General features: G+C 57.0%; 16 non-coding genes across 16 annotated transcripts; 8 read left to right on the top strand and 8 right to left on the bottom strand.

Annotated features, from left to right (window-relative positions):
* Positions 1–2,753: 2,753 nt before the first annotated feature.
* Positions 2,754–2,923, top strand: LOC148841850 (U1 spliceosomal RNA). The gene has a single exon (XR_016091693.1). It is a non-coding gene; the product is annotated as a U1 spliceosomal RNA (small nuclear RNA).
* Positions 2,924–3,647: 724 nt separating this feature from the next.
* On the bottom strand, positions 3,648–3,766 carry LOC148841851 (5S ribosomal RNA). Its single transcript, XR_016093542.1, has one exon. It is a non-coding gene; the product is annotated as a 5S ribosomal RNA (ribosomal RNA).
* Positions 3,767–5,624: 1,858 nt separating this feature from the next.
* LOC148841852 (U1 spliceosomal RNA) lies at positions 5,625–5,788 on the top strand. Its single transcript, XR_016091548.1, has one exon. It is a non-coding gene; the product is annotated as a U1 spliceosomal RNA (small nuclear RNA).
* Positions 5,789–6,512: 724 nt separating this feature from the next.
* LOC148841853 (5S ribosomal RNA) lies at positions 6,513–6,631 on the bottom strand. The gene has a single exon (XR_016093553.1). It is a non-coding gene; the product is annotated as a 5S ribosomal RNA (ribosomal RNA).
* A 1,858-nt stretch (positions 6,632–8,489) lies between these two features.
* On the top strand, positions 8,490–8,653 carry LOC148841854 (U1 spliceosomal RNA). The gene has a single exon (XR_016091549.1). It is a non-coding gene; the product is annotated as a U1 spliceosomal RNA (small nuclear RNA).
* Positions 8,654–9,377: 724 nt separating this feature from the next.
* Positions 9,378–9,496, bottom strand: LOC148841855 (5S ribosomal RNA). Its single transcript, XR_016093564.1, has one exon. It is a non-coding gene; the product is annotated as a 5S ribosomal RNA (ribosomal RNA).
* A 1,858-nt stretch (positions 9,497–11,354) lies between these two features.
* LOC148841856 (U1 spliceosomal RNA) lies at positions 11,355–11,518 on the top strand. Its single transcript, XR_016091550.1, has one exon. It is a non-coding gene; the product is annotated as a U1 spliceosomal RNA (small nuclear RNA).
* A 724-nt stretch (positions 11,519–12,242) lies between these two features.
* LOC148841857 (5S ribosomal RNA) lies at positions 12,243–12,361 on the bottom strand. The gene has a single exon (XR_016093575.1). It is a non-coding gene; the product is annotated as a 5S ribosomal RNA (ribosomal RNA).
* Positions 12,362–14,219: 1,858 nt separating this feature from the next.
* On the top strand, positions 14,220–14,383 carry LOC148841858 (U1 spliceosomal RNA). The gene has a single exon (XR_016091553.1). It is a non-coding gene; the product is annotated as a U1 spliceosomal RNA (small nuclear RNA).
* A 724-nt stretch (positions 14,384–15,107) lies between these two features.
* Positions 15,108–15,226, bottom strand: LOC148841859 (5S ribosomal RNA). Its single transcript, XR_016093586.1, has one exon. It is a non-coding gene; the product is annotated as a 5S ribosomal RNA (ribosomal RNA).
* A 1,858-nt stretch (positions 15,227–17,084) lies between these two features.
* Positions 17,085–17,248, top strand: LOC148841860 (U1 spliceosomal RNA). Its single transcript, XR_016091554.1, has one exon. It is a non-coding gene; the product is annotated as a U1 spliceosomal RNA (small nuclear RNA).
* A 724-nt stretch (positions 17,249–17,972) lies between these two features.
* LOC148841861 (5S ribosomal RNA) lies at positions 17,973–18,091 on the bottom strand. Its single transcript, XR_016093597.1, has one exon. It is a non-coding gene; the product is annotated as a 5S ribosomal RNA (ribosomal RNA).
* Positions 18,092–19,949: 1,858 nt separating this feature from the next.
* LOC148841862 (U1 spliceosomal RNA) lies at positions 19,950–20,113 on the top strand. The gene has a single exon (XR_016091661.1). It is a non-coding gene; the product is annotated as a U1 spliceosomal RNA (small nuclear RNA).
* A 724-nt stretch (positions 20,114–20,837) lies between these two features.
* Positions 20,838–20,956, bottom strand: LOC148841863 (5S ribosomal RNA). Its single transcript, XR_016093608.1, has one exon. It is a non-coding gene; the product is annotated as a 5S ribosomal RNA (ribosomal RNA).
* Positions 20,957–22,814: 1,858 nt separating this feature from the next.
* Positions 22,815–22,978, top strand: LOC148841864 (U1 spliceosomal RNA). The gene has a single exon (XR_016091555.1). It is a non-coding gene; the product is annotated as a U1 spliceosomal RNA (small nuclear RNA).
* A 724-nt stretch (positions 22,979–23,702) lies between these two features.
* LOC148841865 (5S ribosomal RNA) lies at positions 23,703–23,821 on the bottom strand. Its single transcript, XR_016093029.1, has one exon. It is a non-coding gene; the product is annotated as a 5S ribosomal RNA (ribosomal RNA).
* Between the last annotated feature and the right edge of the window lie 1,303 nt (positions 23,822–25,124).

The raw sequence follows: 25,124 nt of genomic DNA on the forward strand, positions 1-25,124 counted from the left end.
GGGTCAGTAGGAGAGTGGTGGGAGGAGGTGAAGGTGAGGACAAAGGCCTTTTTCATGGCTGAGGGAAGGAAGGCTGCTGCCAGACGGAGAGGAGTGCTAGCCAGGAAACAGAGGCAGCTGCAGCGTCTCTACACGATGCTGCACAGTGGCTTCGATGTGCTCGAGGATATCACTCTTTTAAAAAAGGACATCCGGAGCATAGCCGAAGAAAGTAGTCGAGGAGTGCTGTTAAGAAGCAGAGTGCAGTTCTTGGAAGAAAATGAGAAGTGTACTCGCTTCTTTTTCAGGAAAGTGGTAGGCTCCAAGTCAGTCATGGAAAGTGTAGTTGATGAGGAGGGACGAGAGAGAACAGAGCCGAGTGCTATCCTCTCCTGCACCGAGGCCTTCTACTCAAGACTGTACAGCTCTACAGAGGTAAAGGATGAAGAAATTCATTTTTTCACCTCAAAGCTAGAAAACGTTTTGAGTGAAGAAGATAGGGAAGTACTAGAGAGGGATTTGACAGTAGAAGAGCTGAGACAGGCTATGGAGAGCTTACAGAAGGGGAAAACTCCGGGTGCTGACGGGCTCCCTAAAGAATTTTATTGCACCTTTTGGGATCTGCTTCAGGATCCGCTACTGCTCCTATTCGAGGAAAGCTATAAGACAGAATTGCTGCCTGACTCCTTAAGAGAAGGCACTATCTCTCTCTTGTTTAAGAAAGGAGCAAAGAATGACATAAAGAACTGGAGACCCCTCAGCCTGTTAGGCGTGGACACTAAGATCCTGTCCAAAGCCCTTTTCCTGCGCCTACAAAATGTAGTGGCCTCACTGGTAGGGAAAGAACAGACTTGTGGGATAGCAGGACGCCTGATGAGCGACAACCTGGCCTTGTTGAGGGATGTCTGTCTGTACTCGGAGGATCGCTCCCTCCCTCTGTGCATTTTAGGTGTAGACCTAGAAAAGGCCTTTGACCGCCTAAACCGGCAGTACTTAACATCGGTACTTGAGCACATGAAGTTTGGCCCCATCATGAGAAAGTGGATTAACCTGCTGTACACAGGTAGCAACAGCAGAGTAATGGTTAATGGCAATAGATCACGCCCCTTTGAAGTCTGTTCAGGGGTGAGGCAGGGCTGCCCATTATCCCCCTTGTTATTCGTTTTGGCTATGGAGCCCTTAGCCTGTGCCTTGCGCCAGGATCAGGCCATTAATGGGATACCAGTGCCTGGAAGTGGGGGAGGAGAGGTAAAGACATCTCTATACATGGATGACGTCACCCTGCTCCTCTCTGACAATGCCTCAATTAGCAGAGCTCTGCAGTGCTGTGATCGTTTCTCTTTGGCTTCCTCTGCAAAAATTAACAAATCTAAGAGTGAGATTTTTTATCAGAACTGGAGGGAACCAAAAGAAGGACATGATCTCAGGCTGCAAGAGAAGAGAATTAAGGTCCTGGGGGTGTATTTTGGAGAAGAGATGGGAACAGTAAATTGGCAGAACAAATTGCCAATCTTAAACAAAAAACTGATGCAATGGAAGGACCGAGACCTCACCATGACAGGGAAGGTGCTGGTCATCAAAGCTGAGCTCTTGCCTGTCTTGAATTTTCTGGCTTCTACCTTCCCAATCCCACACCGTGTTGCTGCGGTGCTGAGGAGATTGATGTTTCAATTTCTATGGGGTGGGAAGCAGGAAAGACTCAGAAGGGAAATAATGTACAGGCCGCTACCCTCAGGGGGGAAGTCTGTCCCAGATATTGCTACGAAGCTGCTGTGCATTTTCCTGGCCTCTGTGCTGAGAGGCTTTGCAACAGCACCTGCAGCGCGTACCTGGACTTATTTTTCCAGGCTCTGGATAGGTAGGGAGGTGTTCAGAGTGTGGGGTGTCAGACCCCGGCTGGATGTCCCACTCTCTGACACATGCCCTGCAATTTATGGGACAGTTAAAAGTTTTCTAAGATCTCACCCAATTGGCCATATTCCTCTCCGAGATGTCAGCGTCCAAAAATTGGAAGATTTCGTTGCACCCCAGAACAATAGGCAGACCCCTGTGGGCATTTTAACATCAGCCCAAACAAGGAAGGTGTGGAAACACACATCTGCTAAGTTTCTGTGCAACATTCACAGAGATTTAGCCTGGAGTGTCGTCCACCAGTGCTTACCGGTACGAACTTTCTTGTACCGTAGGGGCCTCACCCCCAGCCCTCGCTGCGTTAGGGTGGGCTGCGGCGAGGAGGAGACTGTGACCCATCTCCTGTGGTCCTGCTTTTTTGCTAAGGCCTTCTGGGCACAGTTTGAAGATTGGTTGCAAGCTCTCTCGCCCCAATTTACCCTGACCGCTGCTTTCGTCATATACGGCATCTCTCCTGTCAAACTTCCTCCTGACGTGTTTGACAGGATCTGGGCCGTGGTGAACAGTGGGAAAGACGCCCTGTGGAGAGTGAGGAACATGGGGCTGTTCAAAGGCATCGAGGTCCCAGTCAAGGCAGCAGGTAGCCTGGCCCTGTTCATCACCCGAGAGAACTATTACCTCAGAGATCTATGGAGAGAAGTGAGGGAGGAAGCAGAAAATCTGTGGGAAATAGAGAGCATAGGTCAATATCTCAAGAAACTGTGAAAAACATTATCATGTTTAAGTAAAGAATGTGATTTGCACCAGAAAAAAAGAAATTGTTGCTATGTAACTGGTACCGTGTCCAAATGTAATGAGATGTGATCATATATACTGTTTTAAGTATGTATATTAATGTAAAGCTTTCTAAATTGTGATGTCCTATACTTTTTTGTGAAAAGAAAATAAAGTTCTTAAAAATCGAAATCGGTTCACCCAGGGCGAGGCTCGGCCATTGCACTCCGGCTGTGCTGACCCCTGCGAATTCCCCAAATGTGGGAATCTCGACTGCATAATTTCTGGTAGTGGGGGACTGCGTTCGCGCTCTCCCCTGGTGTGCTTGGTCCAATAACAGATGCGGCAGTGCAGGCGGCTTTGCTGTGTGCTGGGGAGCTGTGCTGGGCTTCCGCGCTCGGCAGCCCCCCCCCGTGAGCAGCACAACATGCTGGTGAAACCGCTTCATAGAGGGGGGTTATTAGAAAGATGCCCTGGGGTTATTCACGAGCACCGGCAGACGACATGGTACTCGTTTTAGTGCCCGTTACAGACATACGCTATGCTTTCTTGTTCTTAACTCGGTTTTTCCCTTTTTTTCTGCTCACTCTGAATCCATCCCTGCTCATTTTGTTGGAGAATCTGTGCTCAATGAATGAAATGGGTTATAAATGAATATATGTATATTTCTACGAAAAACGAGTTGTTTATTGACTGACCTTCAATTGCAGATTTAGAGGCAGCTTTGATATTCGTTTTACAAACGTGTTTTTTTCCTAATACGAATCACACGCATGCCATTAAAAGAGCCATCTTTAGAGATCAGGATATCGATCATTTTTCTTGAGCATCTGAAGGGATGTGAGGGAGCTTCTCTTTCTGAACTGGCATGCCTAGAAAGTGGACGACCGTCGCGATACCGTTTGCCAGTCAGCGTTGCCGAAGGAAACAAAAGTGGGAAGATTGAAATGTTTGGTATTTTCGGGAAATAAATGTCCATACTCGAGTTCTTCCTCCCAAAGCCTACGGCACCAACGGCGACCCCCGCTGGCCGAGAGAGCAAAAGCTTACAGCACCTGGTATTCCCAGGCGGTCTCCCATCCAAGTACTAACCAGGCCCGACCCTGCTTAGCTTCCGAGATCAGACGAGATCGGGCGTGTTCAGGGTGGTGTGGCCGTAAGCGCAAGCCGGGGCGCCGGACTCGCTACTTGAAGCTGTGTGGCGGGGGCGCCGTGCCCCCTGGGCGGGACTGAGGGATCGTTCATGTGCGATTCTTTGGAAAGGAGCCGCTTTCGAACTCAGTGCGTGCCTGGATGTTGGCGAATGTGCTCCCTTCAGTTGGCTTGCCCTGCTCTTGTCCCGCACTGGAGCAGGACAAACAAACTGCACGGAGGAGCACAAGGCAAGTGTTCACAAGACAGAAACCTCCAGTGCACAGCACTCTGAAAACATTTCTGGGCTGTCGCGTTTTATTTCGGCACATAAAGCGCACCGGCCCTACACGTCGGCCAGACGCGCGGCGCCTCCGCCCTCTTGTGGCCTTGCGGCGTCAGAGCAAGAGGCTCCTTCTCGCTGCCTTTCCGCTGTCCCGGCGGCCGGCGAGGAGGAAGCGCCGGGACGCTGTGCTGCAGAGCCCCGAGAGGGAACCTGGAGCGCACACTTTGTGGGGGGCGGGGGGCGGGGGGCCGCGTTCGCGCCCTGCCCCGGTCTCTTGCGCGAGCACTAAATCTCACGGCGCCAGCCAGCGGCCAGGAGACAAGTACAATATCACGGGACAGGGGGCCTCATCATTGATTGTTACAGGTGAGACGGGGATTAGGAGGAGAGCCCGACTGATGGGTAACACCCCCGTGACTCTTTCTTGAGAGACGCCCTGGGATTTGGAATGGCCAAGGAGGGTCAGGACACCTCGGTTTTACGCCTCCCCCGAAGGACGGCGCCTGTTTGTGCAGCAGAGTGTCGCCATGAGGATGCTGGGGCATAAGAGAGCCACACAGCCCGCAGGGTGAGCGCTCCCTACTGGTCCCAGTCACCCCTCTCGCAGGAGCAGCAGCAGCAACCTGAGCTTTCCCGGGGGGAATCTCCCATCCGGGTGCCGGCCGGGCTCACACCTGCTGGGCTGCCGTGGGTGAGCCCAGTCGAGAGTCGCAGGGTGAGACCTAGTCACCGGGGATTACTCGGCTCTCAGCACTTGAAAAGACCGACGGAGGACTCGTTCCCGCCGGAGCTGAATGTGCCTGCGAGTGTCGTGTCGTCTTCTTCCCCCGCCCCGCTGTGCTTGCTGTATTGTCTTTGAAGCCGGCCCCCGAGACGAGGCGGGCTGTTCCTGTGCCCCAATTAACACTTTACAGGTGCCATTCCCCGGCATTGTGGCCATTGTCGGAGGTCACACGCGATAAGATGAGGTGGAGGAGAGCGGGGCGTGCCCAGCGCCAGACATTGAAGGAAGGGGGCTGTGCGAGGTGAGGTGAGGCGCGACACGCCGGAGCCCCGACGCTGCTAATGCGGAGCACTTGTTGAACTGGCATTGAAAGGACGTGTGCGCACGGAGCGAGCCTTCCCTGCGGCGGAGCGTGGAAACTTTCTCCCCCCGCTGCAGGAGCTGTGTGCGGTGCGGTGCAGCGGTGCCGAGGGAAAAGCACGGAAGGCAGCAGGCTCTGGAGAGCAGGTAAGAGACGGAGCCTTGGGGGCAGGCGAGCAGGCGCGTTTTTCGGAAATTGCTGAAGAGGCTCCGGTGTTTGTTCGGTGTGTGGCAGGCGCACGTCGCGAGCTTGCGTAGCGATCTGCCGGTCTGGTGATATGTAAATGAGGCCGAATTGCATCCCGGGACATGCTGCGATGGCGAAATGGCGACTGCAGATGTGTAGGAAACGGCGCGCTCGTTTTCTCGTTTTCCCCACACTTTTGAGTGTTGGTGTGGCGTGTGAGTGTGCGAAAGAGTGGGCCCAGCAGGAGGCGGTGGCGTGCAGGGCGAGGAGCTGGCCTAGGCTGCGAGTGCTGTGCTGTGGGTGCGGGCCGCTTGCAGGGACCTGTACAACTCATACTTACCTGGCAGGGGAGATACCTTGATCAAGAAGGAGGTTCACCCAGGGCGAGGCTCGGCCATTGCACTCCGGCTGTGCTGACCCCTGCGAATTCCCCAAATGTGGGAATCTCGACTGCATAATTTCTGGTAGTGGGGGACTGCGTTCGCGCTCTCCCCTGGTGTGCTTGGTCCAATAACAGATGCGGCAGTGCAGGCGGCTTTGCTGTGTGCTGGGGAGCTGTGCTGGGCTTCCGCGCTCGGCAGCCCCCCCCCGTGAGCAGCACAACATGCTGGTGAAACCGCTTCATAGAGGGGGGTTATTAGAAAGATGCCCTGGGGTTATTCACGAGCACCGGCAGACGACATGGTACTCGTTTTAGTGCCCGTTACAGACATACGCTATGCTTTCTTGTTCTTAACTCGGTTTTTCCCTTTTTTTCTGCTCACTCTGAATCCATCCCTGCTCATTTTGTTGGAGAATCTGTGCTCAATGAATGAAATGGGTTATAAATGAATATATGTATATTTCTACGAAAAACGAGTTGTTTATTGACTGACCTTCAATTGCAGATTTAGAGGCAGCTTTGATATTCGTTTTACAAACGTGTTTTTTTCCTAATACGAATCACACGCATGCCATTAAAAGAGCCATCTTTAGAGATCAGGATATCGATCATTTTTCTTGAGCATCTGAAGGGATGTGAGGGAGCTTCTCTTTCTGAACTGGCATGCCTAGAAAGTGGACGACCGTCGCGATACCGTTTGCCAGTCAGCGTTGCCGAAGGAAACAAAAGTGGGAAGATTGAAATGTTTGGTATTTTCGGGAAATAAATGTCCATACTCGAGTTCTTCCTCCCAAAGCCTACGGCACCAACGGCGACCCCCGCTGGCCGAGAGAGCAAAAGCTTACAGCACCTGGTATTCCCAGGCGGTCTCCCATCCAAGTACTAACCAGGCCCGACCCTGCTTAGCTTCCGAGATCAGACGAGATCGGGCGTGTTCAGGGTGGTGTGGCCGTAAGCGCAAGCCGGGGCGCCGGACTCGCTACTTGAAGCTGTGTGGCGGGGGCGCCGTGCCCCCTGGGCGGGACTGAGGGATCGTTCATGTGCGATTCTTTGGAAAGGAGCCGCTTTCGAACTCAGTGCGTGCCTGGATGTTGGCGAATGTGCTCCCTTCAGTTGGCTTGCCCTGCTCTTGTCCCGCACTGGAGCAGGACAAACAAACTGCACGGAGGAGCACAAGGCAAGTGTTCACAAGACAGAAACCTCCAGTGCACAGCACTCTGAAAACATTTCTGGGCTGTCGCGTTTTATTTCGGCACATAAAGCGCACCGGCCCTACACGTCGGCCAGACGCGCGGCGCCTCCGCCCTCTTGTGGCCTTGCGGCGTCAGAGCAAGAGGCTCCTTCTCGCTGCCTTTCCGCTGTCCCGGCGGCCGGCGAGGAGGAAGCGCCGGGACGCTGTGCTGCAGAGCCCCGAGAGGGAACCTGGAGCGCACACTTTGTGGGGGGCGGGGGGCGGGGGGCCGCGTTCGCGCCCTGCCCCGGTCTCTTGCGCGAGCACTAAATCTCACGGCGCCAGCCAGCGGCCAGGAGACAAGTACAATATCACGGGACAGGGGGCCTCATCATTGATTGTTACAGGTGAGACGGGGATTAGGAGGAGAGCCCGACTGATGGGTAACACCCCCGTGACTCTTTCTTGAGAGACGCCCTGGGATTTGGAATGGCCAAGGAGGGTCAGGACACCTCGGTTTTACGCCTCCCCCGAAGGACGGCGCCTGTTTGTGCAGCAGAGTGTCGCCATGAGGATGCTGGGGCATAAGAGAGCCACACAGCCCGCAGGGTGAGCGCTCCCTACTGGTCCCAGTCACCCCTCTCGCAGGAGCAGCAGCAGCAACCTGAGCTTTCCCGGGGGGAATCTCCCATCCGGGTGCCGGCCGGGCTCACACCTGCTGGGCTGCCGTGGGTGAGCCCAGTCGAGAGTCGCAGGGTGAGACCTAGTCACCGGGGATTACTCGGCTCTCAGCACTTGAAAAGACCGACGGAGGACTCGTTCCCGCCGGAGCTGAATGTGCCTGCGAGTGTCGTGTCGTCTTCTTCCCCCGCCCCGCTGTGCTTGCTGTATTGTCTTTGAAGCCGGCCCCCGAGACGAGGCGGGCTGTTCCTGTGCCCCAATTAACACTTTACAGGTGCCATTCCCCGGCATTGTGGCCATTGTCGGAGGTCACACGCGATAAGATGAGGTGGAGGAGAGCGGGGCGTGCCCAGCGCCAGACATTGAAGGAAGGGGGCTGTGCGAGGTGAGGTGAGGCGCGACACGCCGGAGCCCCGACGCTGCTAATGCGGAGCACTTGTTGAACTGGCATTGAAAGGACGTGTGCGCACGGAGCGAGCCTTCCCTGCGGCGGAGCGTGGAAACTTTCTCCCCCCGCTGCAGGAGCTGTGTGCGGTGCGGTGCAGCGGTGCCGAGGGAAAAGCACGGAAGGCAGCAGGCTCTGGAGAGCAGGTAAGAGACGGAGCCTTGGGGGCAGGCGAGCAGGCGCGTTTTTCGGAAATTGCTGAAGAGGCTCCGGTGTTTGTTCGGTGTGTGGCAGGCGCACGTCGCGAGCTTGCGTAGCGATCTGCCGGTCTGGTGATATGTAAATGAGGCCGAATTGCATCCCGGGACATGCTGCGATGGCGAAATGGCGACTGCAGATGTGTAGGAAACGGCGCGCTCGTTTTCTCGTTTTCCCCACACTTTTGAGTGTTGGTGTGGCGTGTGAGTGTGCGAAAGAGTGGGCCCAGCAGGAGGCGGTGGCGTGCAGGGCGAGGAGCTGGCCTAGGCTGCGAGTGCTGTGCTGTGGGTGCGGGCCGCTTGCAGGGGCCTGTACAACTCATACTTACCTGGCAGGGGAGATACCTTGATCAAGAAGGAGGTTCACCCAGGGCGAGGCTCGGCCATTGCACTCCGGCTGTGCTGACCCCTGCGAATTCCCCAAATGTGGGAATCTCGACTGCATAATTTCTGGTAGTGGGGGACTGCGTTCGCGCTCTCCCCTGGTGTGCTTGGTCCAATAACAGATGCGGCAGTGCAGGCGGCTTTGCTGTGTGCTGGGGAGCTGTGCTGGGCTTCCGCGCTCGGCAGCCCCCCCCCGTGAGCAGCACAACATGCTGGTGAAACCGCTTCATAGAGGGGGGTTATTAGAAAGATGCCCTGGGGTTATTCACGAGCACCGGCAGACGACATGGTACTCGTTTTAGTGCCCGTTACAGACATACGCTATGCTTTCTTGTTCTTAACTCGGTTTTTCCCTTTTTTTCTGCTCACTCTGAATCCATCCCTGCTCATTTTGTTGGAGAATCTGTGCTCAATGAATGAAATGGGTTATAAATGAATATATGTATATTTCTACGAAAAACGAGTTGTTTATTGACTGACCTTCAATTGCAGATTTAGAGGCAGCTTTGATATTCGTTTTACAAACGTGTTTTTTTCCTAATACGAATCACACGCATGCCATTAAAAGAGCCATCTTTAGAGATCAGGATATCGATCATTTTTCTTGAGCATCTGAAGGGATGTGAGGGAGCTTCTCTTTCTGAACTGGCATGCCTAGAAAGTGGACGACCGTCGCGATACCGTTTGCCAGTCAGCGTTGCCGAAGGAAACAAAAGTGGGAAGATTGAAATGTTTGGTATTTTCGGGAAATAAATGTCCATACTCGAGTTCTTCCTCCCAAAGCCTACGGCACCAACGGCGACCCCCGCTGGCCGAGAGAGCAAAAGCTTACAGCACCTGGTATTCCCAGGCGGTCTCCCATCCAAGTACTAACCAGGCCCGACCCTGCTTAGCTTCCGAGATCAGACGAGATCGGGCGTGTTCAGGGTGGTGTGGCCGTAAGCGCAAGCCGGGGCGCCGGACTCGCTACTTGAAGCTGTGTGGCGGGGGCGCCGTGCCCCCTGGGCGGGACTGAGGGATCGTTCATGTGCGATTCTTTGGAAAGGAGCCGCTTTCGAACTCAGTGCGTGCCTGGATGTTGGCGAATGTGCTCCCTTCAGTTGGCTTGCCCTGCTCTTGTCCCGCACTGGAGCAGGACAAACAAACTGCACGGAGGAGCACAAGGCAAGTGTTCACAAGACAGAAACCTCCAGTGCACAGCACTCTGAAAACATTTCTGGGCTGTCGCGTTTTATTTCGGCACATAAAGCGCACCGGCCCTACACGTCGGCCAGACGCGCGGCGCCTCCGCCCTCTTGTGGCCTTGCGGCGTCAGAGCAAGAGGCTCCTTCTCGCTGCCTTTCCGCTGTCCCGGCGGCCGGCGAGGAGGAAGCGCCGGGACGCTGTGCTGCAGAGCCCCGAGAGGGAACCTGGAGCGCACACTTTGTGGGGGGCGGGGGGCGGGGGGCCGCGTTCGCGCCCTGCCCCGGTCTCTTGCGCGAGCACTAAATCTCACGGCGCCAGCCAGCGGCCAGGAGACAAGTACAATATCACGGGACAGGGGGCCTCATCATTGATTGTTACAGGTGAGACGGGGATTAGGAGGAGAGCCCGACTGATGGGTAACACCCCCGTGACTCTTTCTTGAGAGACGCCCTGGGATTTGGAATGGCCAAGGAGGGTCAGGACACCTCGGTTTTACGCCTCCCCCGAAGGACGGCGCCTGTTTGTGCAGCAGAGTGTCGCCATGAGGATGCTGGGGCATAAGAGAGCCACACAGCCCGCAGGGTGAGCGCTCCCTACTGGTCCCAGTCACCCCTCTCGCAGGAGCAGCAGCAGCAACCTGAGCTTTCCCGGGGGGAATCTCCCATCCGGGTGCCGGCCGGGCTCACACCTGCTGGGCTGCCGTGGGTGAGCCCAGTCGAGAGTCGCAGGGTGAGACCTAGTCACCGGGGATTACTCGGCTCTCAGCACTTGAAAAGACCGACGGAGGACTCGTTCCCGCCGGAGCTGAATGTGCCTGCGAGTGTCGTGTCGTCTTCTTCCCCCGCCCCGCTGTGCTTGCTGTATTGTCTTTGAAGCCGGCCCCCGAGACGAGGCGGGCTGTTCCTGTGCCCCAATTAACACTTTACAGGTGCCATTCCCCGGCATTGTGGCCATTGTCGGAGGTCACACGCGATAAGATGAGGTGGAGGAGAGCGGGGCGTGCCCAGCGCCAGACATTGAAGGAAGGGGGCTGTGCGAGGTGAGGTGAGGCGCGACACGCCGGAGCCCCGACGCTGCTAATGCGGAGCACTTGTTGAACTGGCATTGAAAGGACGTGTGCGCACGGAGCGAGCCTTCCCTGCGGCGGAGCGTGGAAACTTTCTCCCCCCGCTGCAGGAGCTGTGTGCGGTGCGGTGCAGCGGTGCCGAGGGAAAAGCACGGAAGGCAGCAGGCTCTGGAGAGCAGGTAAGAGACGGAGCCTTGGGGGCAGGCGAGCAGGCGCGTTTTTCGGAAATTGCTGAAGAGGCTCCGGTGTTTGTTCGGTGTGTGGCAGGCGCACGTCGCGAGCTTGCGTAGCGATCTGCCGGTCTGGTGATATGTAAATGAGGCCGAATTGCATCCCGGGACATGCTGCGATGGCGAAATGGCGACTGCAGATGTGTAGGAAACGGCGCGCTCGTTTTCTCGTTTTCCCCACACTTTTGAGTGTTGGTGTGGCGTGTGAGTGTGCGAAAGAGTGGGCCCAGCAGGAGGCGGTGGCGTGCAGGGCGAGGAGCTGGCCTAGGCTGCGAGTGCTGTGCTGTGGGTGCGGGCCGCTTGCAGGGGCCTGTACAACTCATACTTACCTGGCAGGGGAGATACCTTGATCAAGAAGGAGGTTCACCCAGGGCGAGGCTCGGCCATTGCACTCCGGCTGTGCTGACCCCTGCGAATTCCCCAAATGTGGGAATCTCGACTGCATAATTTCTGGTAGTGGGGGACTGCGTTCGCGCTCTCCCCTGGTGTGCTTGGTCCAATAACAGATGCGGCAGTGCAGGCGGCTTTGCTGTGTGCTGGGGAGCTGTGCTGGGCTTCCGCGCTCGGCAGCCCCCCCCCGTGAGCAGCACAACATGCTGGTGAAACCGCTTCATAGAGGGGGGTTATTAGAAAGATGCCCTGGGGTTATTCACGAGCACCGGCAGACGACATGGTACTCGTTTTAGTGCCCGTTACAGACATACGCTATGCTTTCTTGTTCTTAACTCGGTTTTTCCCTTTTTTTCTGCTCACTCTGAATCCATCCCTGCTCATTTTGTTGGAGAATCTGTGCTCAATGAATGAAATGGGTTATAAATGAATATATGTATATTTCTACGAAAAACGAGTTGTTTATTGACTGACCTTCAATTGCAGATTTAGAGGCAGCTTTGATATTCGTTTTACAAACGTGTTTTTTTCCTAATACGAATCACACGCATGCCATTAAAAGAGCCATCTTTAGAGATCAGGATATCGATCATTTTTCTTGAGCATCTGAAGGGATGTGAGGGAGCTTCTCTTTCTGAACTGGCATGCCTAGAAAGTGGACGACCGTCGCGATACCGTTTGCCAGTCAGCGTTGCCGAAGGAAACAAAAGTGGGAAGATTGAAATGTTTGGTATTTTCGGGAAATAAATGTCCATACTCGAGTTCTTCCTCCCAAAGCCTACGGCACCAACGGCGACCCCCGCTGGCCGAGAGAGCAAAAGCTTACAGCACCTGGTATTCCCAGGCGGTCTCCCATCCAAGTACTAACCAGGCCCGACCCTGCTTAGCTTCCGAGATCAGACGAGATCGGGCGTGTTCAGGGTGGTGTGGCCGTAAGCGCAAGCCGGGGCGCCGGACTCGCTACTTGAAGCTGTGTGGCGGGGGCGCCGTGCCCCCTGGGCGGGACTGAGGGATCGTTCATGTGCGATTCTTTGGAAAGGAGCCGCTTTCGAACTCAGTGCGTGCCTGGATGTTGGCGAATGTGCTCCCTTCAGTTGGCTTGCCCTGCTCTTGTCCCGCACTGGAGCAGGACAAACAAACTGCACGGAGGAGCACAAGGCAAGTGTTCACAAGACAGAAACCTCCAGTGCACAGCACTCTGAAAACATTTCTGGGCTGTCGCGTTTTATTTCGGCACATAAAGCGCACCGGCCCTACACGTCGGCCAGACGCGCGGCGCCTCCGCCCTCTTGTGGCCTTGCGGCGTCAGAGCAAGAGGCTCCTTCTCGCTGCCTTTCCGCTGTCCCGGCGGCCGGCGAGGAGGAAGCGCCGGGACGCTGTGCTGCAGAGCCCCGAGAGGGAACCTGGAGCGCACACTTTGTGGGGGGCGGGGGGCGGGGGGCCGCGTTCGCGCCCTGCCCCGGTCTCTTGCGCGAGCACTAAATCTCACGGCGCCAGCCAGCGGCCAGGAGACAAGTACAATATCACGGGACAGGGGGCCTCATCATTGATTGTTACAGGTGAGACGGGGATTAGGAGGAGAGCCCGACTGATGGGTAACACCCCCGTGACTCTTTCTTGAGAGACGCCCTGGGATTTGGAATGGCCAAGGAGGGTCAGGACACCTCGGTTTTACGCCTCCCCCGAAGGACGGCGCCTGTTTGTGCAGCAGAGTGTCGCCATGAGGATGCTGGGGCATAAGAGAGCCACACAGCCCGCAGGGTGAGCGCTCCCTACTGGTCTCAGTCACCCCTCTCGCAGGAGCAGCAGCAGCAACCTGAGCTTTCCCGGGGGGAATCTCCCATCCGGGTGCCGGCCGGGCTCACACCTGCTGGGCTGCCGTGGGTGAGCCCAGTCGAGAGTCGCAGGGTGAGACCTAGTCACCGGGGATTACTCGGCTCTCAGCACTTGAAAAGACCGACGGAGGACTCGTTCCCGCCGGAGCTGAATGTGCCTGCGAGTGTCGTGTCGTCTTCTTCCCCCGCCCCGCTGTGCTTGCTGTATTGTCTTTGAAGCCGGCCCCCGAGACGAGGCGGGCTGTTCCTGTGCCCCAATTAACACTTTACAGGTGCCATTCCCCGGCATTGTGGCCATTGTCGGAGGTCACACGCGATAAGATGAGGTGGAGGAGAGCGGGGCGTGCCCAGCGCCAGACATTGAAGGAAGGGGGCTGTGCGAGGTGAGGTGAGGCGCGACACGCCGGAGCCCCGACGCTGCTAATGCGGAGCACTTGTTGAACTGGCATTGAAAGGACGTGTGCGCACGGAGCGAGCCTTCCCTGCGGCGGAGCGTGGAAACTTTCTCCCCCCGCTGCAGGAGCTGTGTGCGGTGCGGTGCAGCGGTGCCGAGGGAAAAGCACGGAAGGCAGCAGGCTCTGGAGAGCAGGTAAGAGACGGAGCCTTGGGGGCAGGCGAGCAGGCGCGTTTTTCGGAAATTGCTGAAGAGGCTCCGGTGTTTGTTCGGTGTGTGGCAGGCGCACGTCGCGAGCTTGCGTAGCGATCTGCCGGTCTGGTGATATGTAAATGAGGCCGAATTGCATCCCGGGACATGCTGCGATGGCGAAATGGCGACTGCAGATGTGTAGGAAACGGCGCGCTCGTTTTCTCGTTTTCCCCACACTTTTGAGTGTTGGTGTGGCGTGTGAGTGTGCGAAAGAGTGGGCCCAGCAGGAGGCGGTGGCGTGCAGGGCGAGGAGCTGGCCTAGGCTGCGAGTGCTGTGCTGTGGGTGCGGGCCGCTTGCAGGGGCCTGTACAACTCATACTTACCTGGCAGGGGAGATACCTTGATCAAGAAGGAGGTTCACCCAGGGCGAGGCTCGGCCATTGCACTCCGGCTGTGCTGACCCCTGCGAATTCCCCAAATGTGGGAATCTCGACTGCATAATTTCTGGTAGTGGGGGACTGCGTTCGCGCTCTCCCCTGGTGTGCTTGGTCCAATAACAGATGCGGCAGTGCAGGCGGCTTTGCTGTGTGCTGGGGAGCTGTGCTGGGCTTCCGCGCTCGGCAGCCCCCCCCCGTGAGCAGCACAACATGCTGGTGAAACCGCTTCATAGAGGGGGGTTATTAGAAAGATGCCCTGGGGTTATTCACGAGCACCGGCAGACGACATGGTACTCGTTTTAGTGCCCGTTACAGACATACGCTATGCTTTCTTGTTCTTAACTCGGTTTTTCCCTTTTTTTCTGCTCACTCTGAATCCATCCCTGCTCATTTTGTTGGAGAATCTGTGCTCAATGAATGAAATGGGTTATAAATGAATATATGTATATTTCTACGAAAAACGAGTTGTTTATTGACTGACCTTCAATTGCAGATTTAGAGGCAGCTTTGATATTCGTTTTACAAACGTGTTTTTTTCCTAATACGAATCACACGCATGCCATTAAAAGAGCCATCTTTAGAGATCAGGATATCGATCATTTTTCTTGAGCATCTGAAGGGATGTGAGGGAGCTTCTCTTTCTGAACTGGCATGCCTAGAAAGTGGACGACCGTCGCGATACCGTTTGCCAGTCAGCGTTGCCGAAGGAAACAAAAGTGGGAAGATTGAAATGTTTGGTATTTTCGGGAAATAAATGTCCATACTCGAGTTCTTCCTCCCAAAGCCTACGGCACCAACGGCGACCCCCGCTGGCCGAGAGAGCAAAAGCTTACAGCACCTGGTATTCCCAGGCGGTCTCCCATCCAAGTACTAACCAGGCCCGACCCTGCTTAGCTTCCGAGATCAGACGAGATCGGGCGTGTTCAGGGTGGTGTGGCCGTAAGCGCAAGCCGGGGCGCCGGACTCGCTACTTGAAGCTGTGTGGCGGGGGCGCCGTGCCCCCTGGGCGGGACTGAGGGATCGTTCATGTGCGATTCTTTGGAAAGGAGCCGCTTTCGAACTCAGTGCGTGCCTGGATGTTGGCGAATGTGCTCCCTTCAGTTGGCTTGCCCTGCTCTTGTCCCGCACTGGAGCAGGACAAACAAACTGCACGGAGGAGCACAAGGCAAGTGTTCACAAGACAGAAACCTCCAGTGCACAGCACTCTGAAAACATTTCTGGGCTGTCGCGTTTTATTTCGGCACATAAAGCGCACCGGCCCTACACGTCGGCCAGACGCGCGGCGCCTCCGCCCTCTTGTGGCCTTGCGGCGTCAGAGCAAGAGGCTCCTTCTCGCTGCCTTTCCGCTGTCCCGGCGGCCGGCGAGGAGGAAGCGCCGGGACGCTGTGCTGCAGAGCCCCGAGAGGGAACCTGGAGCGCACACTTTGTGGGGGGCGGGGGGCGGGGGGCCGCGTTCGCGCCCTGCCCCGGTCTCTTGCGCGAGCACTAAATCTCACGGCGCCAGCCAGCGGCCAGGAGACAAGTACAATATCACGGGACAGGGGGCCTCATCATTGATTGTTACAGGTGAGACGGGGATTAGGAGGAGAGCCCGACTGATGGGTAACACCCCCGTGACTCTTTCTTGAGAGACGCCCTGGGATTTGGAATGGCCAAGGAGGGTCAGGACACCTCGGTTTTACGCCTCCCCCGAAGGACGGCGCCTGTTTGTGCAGCAGAGTGTCGCCATGAGGATGCTGGGGCATAAGAGAGCCACACAGCCCGCAGGGTGAGCGCTCCCTACTGGTCCCAGTCACCCCTCTCGCAGGAGCAGCAGCAGCAACCTGAGCTTTCCCGGGGGGAATCTCCCATCCGGGTGCCGGCCGGGCTCACACCTGCTGGGCTGCCGTGGGTGAGCCCAGTCGAGAGTCGCAGGGTGAGACCTAGTCACCGGGGATTACTCGGCTCTCAGCACTTGAAAAGACCGACGGAGGACTCGTTCCCGCCGGAGCTGAATGTGCCTGCGAGTGTCGTGTCGTCTTCTTCCCCCGCCCCGCTGTGCTTGCTGTATTGTCTTTGAAGCCGGCCCCCGAGACGAGGCGGGCTGTTCCTGTGCCCCAATTAACACTTTACAGGTGCCATTCCCCGGCATTGTGGCCATTGTCGGAGGTCACACGCGATAAGATGAGGTGGAGGAGAGCGGGGCGTGCCCAGCGCCAGACATTGAAGGAAGGGGGCTGTGCGAGGTGAGGTGAGGCGCGACACGCCGGAGCCCCGACGCTGCTAATGCGGAGCACTTGTTGAACTGGCATTGAAAGGACGTGTGCGCACGGAGCGAGCCTTCCCTGCGGCGGAGCGTGGAAACTTTCTCCCCCCGCTGCAGGAGCTGTGTGCGGTGCGGTGCAGCGGTGCCGAGGGAAAAGCACGGAAGGCAGCAGGCTCTGGAGAGCAGGTAAGAGACGGAGCCTTGGGGGCAGGCGAGCAGGCGCGTTTTTCGGAAATTGCTGAAGAGGCTCCGGTGTTTGTTCGGTGTGTGGCAGGCGCACGTCGCGAGCTTGCGTAGCGATCTGCCGGTCTGGTGATATGTAAATGAGGCCGAATTGCATCCCGGGACATGCTGCGATGGCGAAATGGCGACTGCAGATGTGTAGGAAACGGCGCGCTCGTTTTCTCGTTTTCCCCACACTTTTGAGTGTTGGTGTGGCGTGTGAGTGTGCGAAAGAGTGGGCCCAGCAGGAGGCGGTGGCGTGCAGGGCGAGGAGCTGGCCTAGGCTGCGAGTGCTGTGCTGTGGGTGCGGGCCGCTTGCAGGGGCCTGTACAACTCATACTTACCTGGCAGGGGAGATACCTTGATCAAGAAGGAGGTTCACCCAGGGCGAGGCTCGGCCATTGCACTCCGGCTGTGCTGACCCCTGCGAATTCCCCAAATGTGGGAATCTCGACTGCATAATTTCTGGTAGTGGGGGACTGCGTTCGCGCTCTCCCCTGGTGTGCTTGGTCCAATAACAGATGCGGCAGTGCAGGCGGCTTTGCTGTGTGCTGGGGAGCTGTGCTGGGCTTCCGCGCTCGGCAGCCCCCCCCCGTGAGCAGCACAACATGCTGGTGAAACCGCTTCATAGAGGGGGGTTATTAGAAAGATGCCCTGGGGTTATTCACGAGCACCGGCAGACGACATGGTACTCGTTTTAGTGCCCGTTACAGACATACGCTATGCTTTCTTGTTCTTAACTCGGTTTTTCCCTTTTTTTCTGCTCACTCTGAATCCATCCCTGCTCATTTTGTTGGAGAATCTGTGCTCAATGAATGAAATGGGTTATAAATGAATATATGTATATTTCTACGAAAAACGAGTTGTTTATTGACTGACCTTCAATTGCAGATTTAGAGGCAGCTTCGATATTCGTTTTACAAACGTGTTTTTTTCCTAATACGAATCACACGCATGCCATTAAAAGAGCCATCTTTAGAGATCAGGATATCGATCATTTTTCTTGAGCATCTGAAGGGATGTGAGGGAGCTTCTCTTTCTGAACTGGCATGCCTAGAAAGTGGACGACCGTCGCGATACCGTTTGCCAGTCAGCGTTGCCGAAGGAAACAAAAGTGGGAAGATTGAAATGTTTGGTATTTTCGGGAAATAAATGTCCATACTCGAGTTCTTCCTCCCAAAGCCTACGGCACCAACGGCGACCCCCGCTGGCCGAGAGAGCAAAAGCTTACAGCACCTGGTATTCCCAGGCGGTCTCCCATCCAAGTACTAACCAGGCCCGACCCTGCTTAGCTTCCGAGATCAGACGAGATCGGGCGTGTTCAGGGTGGTGTGGCCGTAAGCGCAAGCCGGGGCGCCGGACTCGCTACTTGAAGCTGTGTGGCGGGGGCGCCGTGCCCCCTGGGCGGGACTGAGGGATCGTTCATGTGCGATTCTTTGGAAAGGAGCCGCTTTCGAACTCAGTGCGTGCCTGGATGTTGGCGAATGTGCTCCCTTCAGTTGGCTTGCCCTGCTCTTGTCCCGCACTGGAGCAGGACAAACAAACTGCACGGAGGAGCACAAGGCAAGTGTTCACAAGACAGAAACCTCCAGTGCACAGCACTCTGAAAACATTTCTGGGCTGTCGCGTTTTATTTCGGCACATAAAGCGCACCGGCCCTACACGTCGGCCAGACGCGCGGCGCCTCCGCCCTCTTGTGGCCTTGCGGCGTCAGAGCAAGAGGCTCCTTCTCGCTGCCTTTCCGCTGTCCCGGCGGCCGGCGAGGAGGAAGCGCCGGGACGCTGTGCTGCAGAGCCCCGAGAGGGAACCTGGAGCGCACACTTTGTGGGGGGCGGGGGGCGGGGGGCCGCGTTCGCGCCCTGCCCCGGTCTCTTGCGCGAGCACTAAATCTCACGGCGCCAGCCAGCGGCCAGGAGACAAGTACAATATCACGGGACAGGGGGCCTCATCATTGATTGTTACAGGTGAGACGGGGATTAGGAGGAGAGCCCGACTGATGGGTAACACCCCCGTGACTCTTTCTTGAGAGACGCCCTGGGATTTGGAATGGCCAAGGAGGGTCAGGACACCTCGGTTTTACGCCTCCCCCGAAGGACGGCGCCTGTTTGTGCAGCAGAGTGTCGCCATGAGGATGCTGGGGCATAAGAGAGCCACACAGCCCGCAGGGTGAGCGCTCCCTACTGGTCCCAGTCACCCCTCTCGCAGGAGCAGCAGCAGCAACCTGAGCTTTCCCGGGGGGAATCTCCCATCCGGGTGCCGGCCGGGCTCACACCTGCTGGGCTGCCGTGGGTGAGCCCAGTCGAGAGTCGCAGGGTGAGACCTAGTCACCGGGGATTACTCGGCTCTCAGCACTTGAAAAGACCGACGGAGGACTCGTTCCCGCCGGAGCTGAATGTGCCTGCGAGTGTCGTGTCGTCTTCTTCCCCCGCCCCGCTGTGCTTGCTGTATTGTCTTTGAAGCCGGCCCCCGAGACGAGGCGGGCTGTTCCTGTGCCCCAATTAACACTTTACAGGTGCCATTCCCCGGCATTGTGGCCATTGTCGGAGGTCACACGCGATAAGATGAGGTGGAGGAGAGCGGGGCGTGCCCAGCGCCAGACATTGAAGGAAGGGGGCTGTGCGAGGTGAGGTGAGGCGCGACACGCCGGAGCCCCGACGCTGCTAATGCGGAGCACTTGTTGAACTGGCATTGAAAGGACGTGTGCGCACGGAGCGAGCCTTCCCTGCGGCGGAGCGTGGAAACTTTCTCCCCCCGCTGCAGGAGCTGTGTGCGGTGCGGTGCAGCGGTGCCGAGGGAAAAGCACGGAAGGCAGCAGGCTCTGGAGAGCAGGTAAGAGACGGAGCCTTGGGGGCAGGCGAGCAGGCGCGTTTTTCGGAAATTGCTGAAGAGGCTCCGGTGTTTGTTCGGTGTGTGGCAGGCGCACGTCGCGAGCTTGCGTAGCGATCTGCCGGTCTGGTGATATGTAAATGAGGCCGAATTGCATCCCGGGACATGCTGCGATGGCGAAATGGCGACTGCAGATGTGTAGGAAACGGCGCGCTCGTTTTCTCGTTTTCCCCACACTTTTGAGTGTTGGTGTGGCGTGTGAGTGTGCGAAAGAGTGGGCCCAGCAGGAGGCGGTGGCGTGCAGGGCGAGGAGCTGGCCTAGGCTGCGAGTGCTGTGCTGTGGGTGCGGGCCGCTTGCAGGGGCCTGTACAACTCATACTTACCTGGCAGGGGAGATACCTTGATCAAGAAGGAGGTTCACCCAGAGCGAGGCTCGGCCATTGCACTCCGGCTGTGCTGACCCCTGCGAATTCCCCAAATGTGGGAATCTCGACTGCATAATTTCTGGTAGTGGGGGACTGCGTTCGCGCTCTCCCCTGGTGTGCTTGGTCCAATAACAGATGCGGCAGTGCAGGCGGCTTTGCTGTGTGCTGGGGAGCTGTGCTGGGCTTCCGCGCTCGGCAGCCCCCCCCCGTGAGCAGCACAACATGCTGGTGAAACCGCTTCATAGAGGGGGGTTATTAGAAAGATGCCCTGGGGTTATTCACGAGCACCGGCAGACGACATGGTACTCGTTTTAGTGCCCGTTACAGACATACGCTATGCTTTCTTGTTCTTAACTCGGTTTTTCCCTTTTTTTCTGCTCACTCTGAATCCATCCCTGCTCATTTTGTTGGAGAATCTGTGCTCAATGAATGAAATGGGTTATAAATGAATATATGTATATTTCTACGAAAAACGAGTTGTTTATTGACTGACCTTCAATTGCAGATTTAGAGGCAGCTTCGATATTCGTTTTACAAACGTGTTTTTTTCCTAATACGAATCACACGCATGCCATTAAAAGAGCCATCTTTAGAGATCAGGATATCGATCATTTTTCTTGAGCATCTGAAGGGATGTGAGGGAGCTTCTCTTTCTGAACTGGCATGCCTAGAAAGTGGACGACCGTCGCGATACCGTTTGCCAGTCAGCGTTGCCGAAGGAAACAAAAGTGGGAAGATTGAAATGTTTGGTATTTTCGGGAAATAAATGTCCATACTCGAGTTCTTCCTCCCAAAGCCTACGGCACCAACGGCGACCCCCGCTGGCCGAGAGAGCAAAAGCTTACAGCACCTGGTATTCCCAGGCGGTCTCCCATCCAAGTACTAACCAGGCCCGACCCTGCTTAGCTTCCGAGATCAGACGAGATCGGGCGTGTTCAGGGTGGTGTGGCCGTAAGCGCAAGCCGGGGCGCCGGACTCGCTACTTGAAGCTGTGTGGCGGGGGCGCCGTGCCCCCTGGGCGGGACTGAGGGATCGTTCATGTGCGATTCTTTGGAAAGGAGCCGCTTTCGAACTCAGTGCGTGCCTGGATGTTGGCGAATGTGCTCCCTTCAGTTGGCTTGCCCTGCTCTTGTCCCGCACTGGAGCAGGACAAACAAACTGCACGGAGGAGCACAAGGCAAGTGTTCACAAGACAGAAACCTCCAGTGCACAGCACTCTGAAAACATTTCTGGGCTGTCGCGTTTTATTTCGGCACATAAAGCGCACCGGCCCTACACGTCGGCCAGACGCGCGGCGCCTCCGCCCTCTTGTGGCCTTGCGGCGTCAGAGCAAGAGGCTCCTTCTCGCTGCCTTTCCGCTGTCCCGGCGGCCGGCGAGGAGGAAGCGCCGGGACGCTGTGCTGCAGAGCCCCGAGAGGGAACCTGGAGCGCACACTTTGTGGGGGGCGGGGGGCGGGGGGCCGCGTTCGCGCCCTGCCCCGGTCTCTTGCGCGAGCACTAAATCTCACGGCGCCAGCCAGCGGCCAGGAGACAAGTACAATATCACGGGACAGGGGGCCTCATCATTGATTGTTACAGGTGAGACGGGGATTAGGAGGAGAGCCCGACTGATGGGTAACACCCCCGTGACTCTTTCTTGAGAGACGCCCTGGGATTTGGAATGGCCAAGGAGGGTCAGGACACCTCGGTTTTACGCCTCCCCCGAAGGACGGCGCCTGTTTGTGCAGCAGAGTGTCGCCATGAGGATGCTGGGGCATAAGAGAGCCACACAGCCCGCAGGGTGAGCGCTCCCTACTGGTCCCAGTCACCCCTCTCGCAGGAGCAGCAGCAGCAACCTGAGCTTTCCCGGGGGGAATCTCCCATCCGGGTGCCGGCCGGGCTCACACCTGCTGGGCTGCCGTGGGTGAGCCCAGTCGAGAGTCGCAGGGTGAGACCTAGTCACCGGGGATTACTCGGCTCTCAGCACTTGAAAAGACCGACGGAGGACTCGTTCCCGCCGGAGCTGAATGTGCCTGCGAGTGTCGTGTCGTCTTCTTCCCCCGCCCCGCTGTGCTTGCTGTATTGTCTTTGAAGCCGGCCCCCGAGACGAGGCGGGCTGTTCCTGTGCCCCAATTAACACTTTACAGGTGCCATTCCCCGGCATTGTGGCCATTGTCGGAGGTCACACGCGATAAGATGAGGTGGAGGAGAGCGGGGCGTGCCCAGCGCCAGACATTGAAGGAAGGGGGCTGTGCGAGGTGAGGTGAGGCGCGACACGCCGGAGCCCCGACGCTGCTAATGCTGAGCACTTGTTGAACTGGCATTGAAAGGACGTGTGCGCACGGAGCGAGCCTTCCCTGCGGCGGAGCGTGGAAACTTTCTCCCCCCGCTGCAGGAGCTGTGTGCGGTGCGGTGCAGCGGTGCCGAGGGAAAAGCACGGAAGGCAGCAGGCTCTGGAGAGCAGGTAAGAGACGGAGCCTTGGGGGCAGGCGAGCAGGCGCGTTTTTCGGAAATTGCTGAAGAGGCTCCGGTGTTTGTTCGGTGTGTGGCAGGCGCACGTCGCGAGCTTGCGTAGCGATCTGCCGGTCTGGTGATATGTAAATGAGGCCGAATTGCATCCCGGGACATGCTGCGATGGCGAAATGGCGACTGCAGATGTGTAGGAAACGGCGCGCTCGTTTTCTCGTTTTCCCCACACTTTTGAGTGTTGGTGTGGCGTGTGAGTGTGCGAAAGAGTGGGCCCAGCAGGAGGCGGTGGCGTGCAGGGCGAGGAGCTGGCCTAGGCTGCGAGTGCTGTGCTGTGGGTGCGGGCCGCTTGCAGGGGCCTGTACAACTCATACTTACCTGGCAGGGGAGATACCTTGATCAAGAAGGAGGTTCACCCAGGGCGAGGCTCGGCCATTGCACTCCGGCTGTGCTGACCCCTGCGAATTCCCCAAATGTGGGAATCTCGACTGCATAATTTCTGGTAGTGGGGGACTGCGTTCGCGCTCTCCCCTGGTGTGCTTGGTCCAATAACAGATGCGGCAGTGCAGGCGGCTTTGCTGTGTGCTGGGGAGCTGTGCTGGGCTTCCGCGCTCGGCAGCCCCCCCCCGTGAGCAGCACAACATGCTGGTGAAACCGCTTCATAGAGGGGGGTTATTAGAAAGATGCCCTGGGGTTATTCACGAGCACCGGCAGACGACATGGTACTCGTTTTAGTGCCCGTTACAGACATACGCTATGCTTTCTTGTTCTTAACTCGGTTTTTCCCTTTTTTTCTGCTCACTCTGAATCCATCCCTGCTCATTTTGTTGGAGAATCTGTGCTCAATGAATGAAATGGGTTATAAATGAATATATGTATATTTCTACGAAAAACGAGTTGTTTATTGACTGACCTTCAATTGCAGATTTAGAGGCAGCTTCGATATTCGTTTTACAAACGTGTTTTTTTCCTAATACGAATCACACGCATGCCATTAAAAGAGCCATCTTTAGAGATCAGGATATCGATCATTTTTCTTGAGCATCTGAAGGGATGTGAGGGAGCTTCTCTTTCTGAACTGGCATGCCTAGAAAGTGGACGACCGTCGCGATACCGTTTGCCAGTCAGCGTTGCCGAAGGAAACAAAAGTGGGAAGATTGAAATGTTTGGTATTTTCGGGAAATAAATGTCCATACTCGAGTTCTTCCTCCCAAAGCCTACGGCACCAACGGCGACCCCCGCTGGCCGAGAGAGCAAAGGCTTACAGCACCTGGTATTCCCAGGCGGTCTCCCATCCAAGTACTAACCAGGCCCGACCCTGCTTAGCTTCCGAGATCAGACGAGATCGGGCGTGTTCAGGGTGGTGTGGCCGTAAGCGCAAGCCGGGGCGCCGGACTCGCTACTTGAAGCTGTGTGGCGGGGGCGCCGTGCCCCCTGGGCGGGACTGAGGGATCGTTCATGTGCGATTCTTTGGAAAGGAGCCGCTTTCGAACTCAGTGCGTGCCTGGATGTTGGCGAATGTGCTCCCTTCAGTTGGCTTGCCCTGCTCTTGTCCCGCACTGGAGCAGGACAAACAAACTGCACGGAGGAGCACAAGGCAAGTGTTCACAAGACAGAAACCTCCAGTGCACAGCACTCTGAAAACATTTCTGGGCTGTCGCGTTTTATTTCGGCACATAAAGCGCACCGGCCCTACACGTCGGCCAGACGCGCGGCGCCTCCGCCCTCTTGTGGCCTTGCGGCGTCAGAGCAAGAGGCTCCTTCTCGCTGCCTTTCCGCTGTCCCGGCGGCCGGCGAGGAGGAAGCGCCGGGACGCTGTGCTGCAGAGCCCCGAGAGGGAACCTGGAGCGCACACTTTGTGGGGGGCGGGGGGCGGGGGGCCGCGTTCGCGCCCTGCCCCGGTCTCTTGCGCGAGCACTAAATCTCACGGCGCCAGCCAGCGGCCAGGAGACAAGTACAATATCACGGGACAGGGGGCCTCATCATTGATTGTTACAGGTGAGACGGGGATTAGGAGGAGAGCCCGACTGATGGGTAACACCCCCGTGACTCTTTCTTGAGAGACGCCCTGGGATTTGGAATGGCCAAGGAGGGTCAGGACACCTCGGTTTTACGCCTCCCCCGAAGGACGGCGCCTGTTTGTGCAGCAGAGTGTCGCCATGAGGATGCTGGGGCATAAGAGAGCCACACAGCCCGCAGGGTGAGCGCTCCCTACTGGTCCCAGTCACCCCTCTCGCAGGAGCAGCAGCAGCAACCTGAGCTTTCCCGGGGGGAATCTCCCATCCGGGTGCCGGCCGGGCTCACACCTGCTGGGCTGCCGTGGGTGAGCCCAGTCGAGAGTCGCAGGGTGAGACCTAGTCACCGGGGATTACTCGGCTCTCAGCACTTGAAAAGACCGACGGAGGACTCGTTCCCGCCGGAGCTGAATGTGCCTGCGAGTGTCGTGTCGTCTTCTTCCCCCGCCCCGCTGTGCTTGCTGTATTGTCTTTGAAGCCGGCCCCCGAGACGAGGCGGGCTGTTCCTGTGCCCCAATTAACACTTTACAGGTGCCATTCCCCGGCATTGTGGCCATTGTCGGAGGTCACACGCGATAAGATGAGGTGGAGGAGAGCGGGGCGTGCCCAGCGCCAGACATTGAAGGAAGGGGGCTGTGCGAGGTGAGGTGAGGCGCGACACGCCG

This window comes from Atractosteus spatula, chromosome 1 (genome assembly GCF_055471065.1).
Source record: "Atractosteus spatula isolate fAtrSpa1 chromosome 1, fAtrSpa1.hap1, whole genome shotgun sequence".
Classification (NCBI taxonomy): Eukaryota; Metazoa; Chordata; class Actinopteri; order Semionotiformes; family Lepisosteidae; genus Atractosteus; species Atractosteus spatula.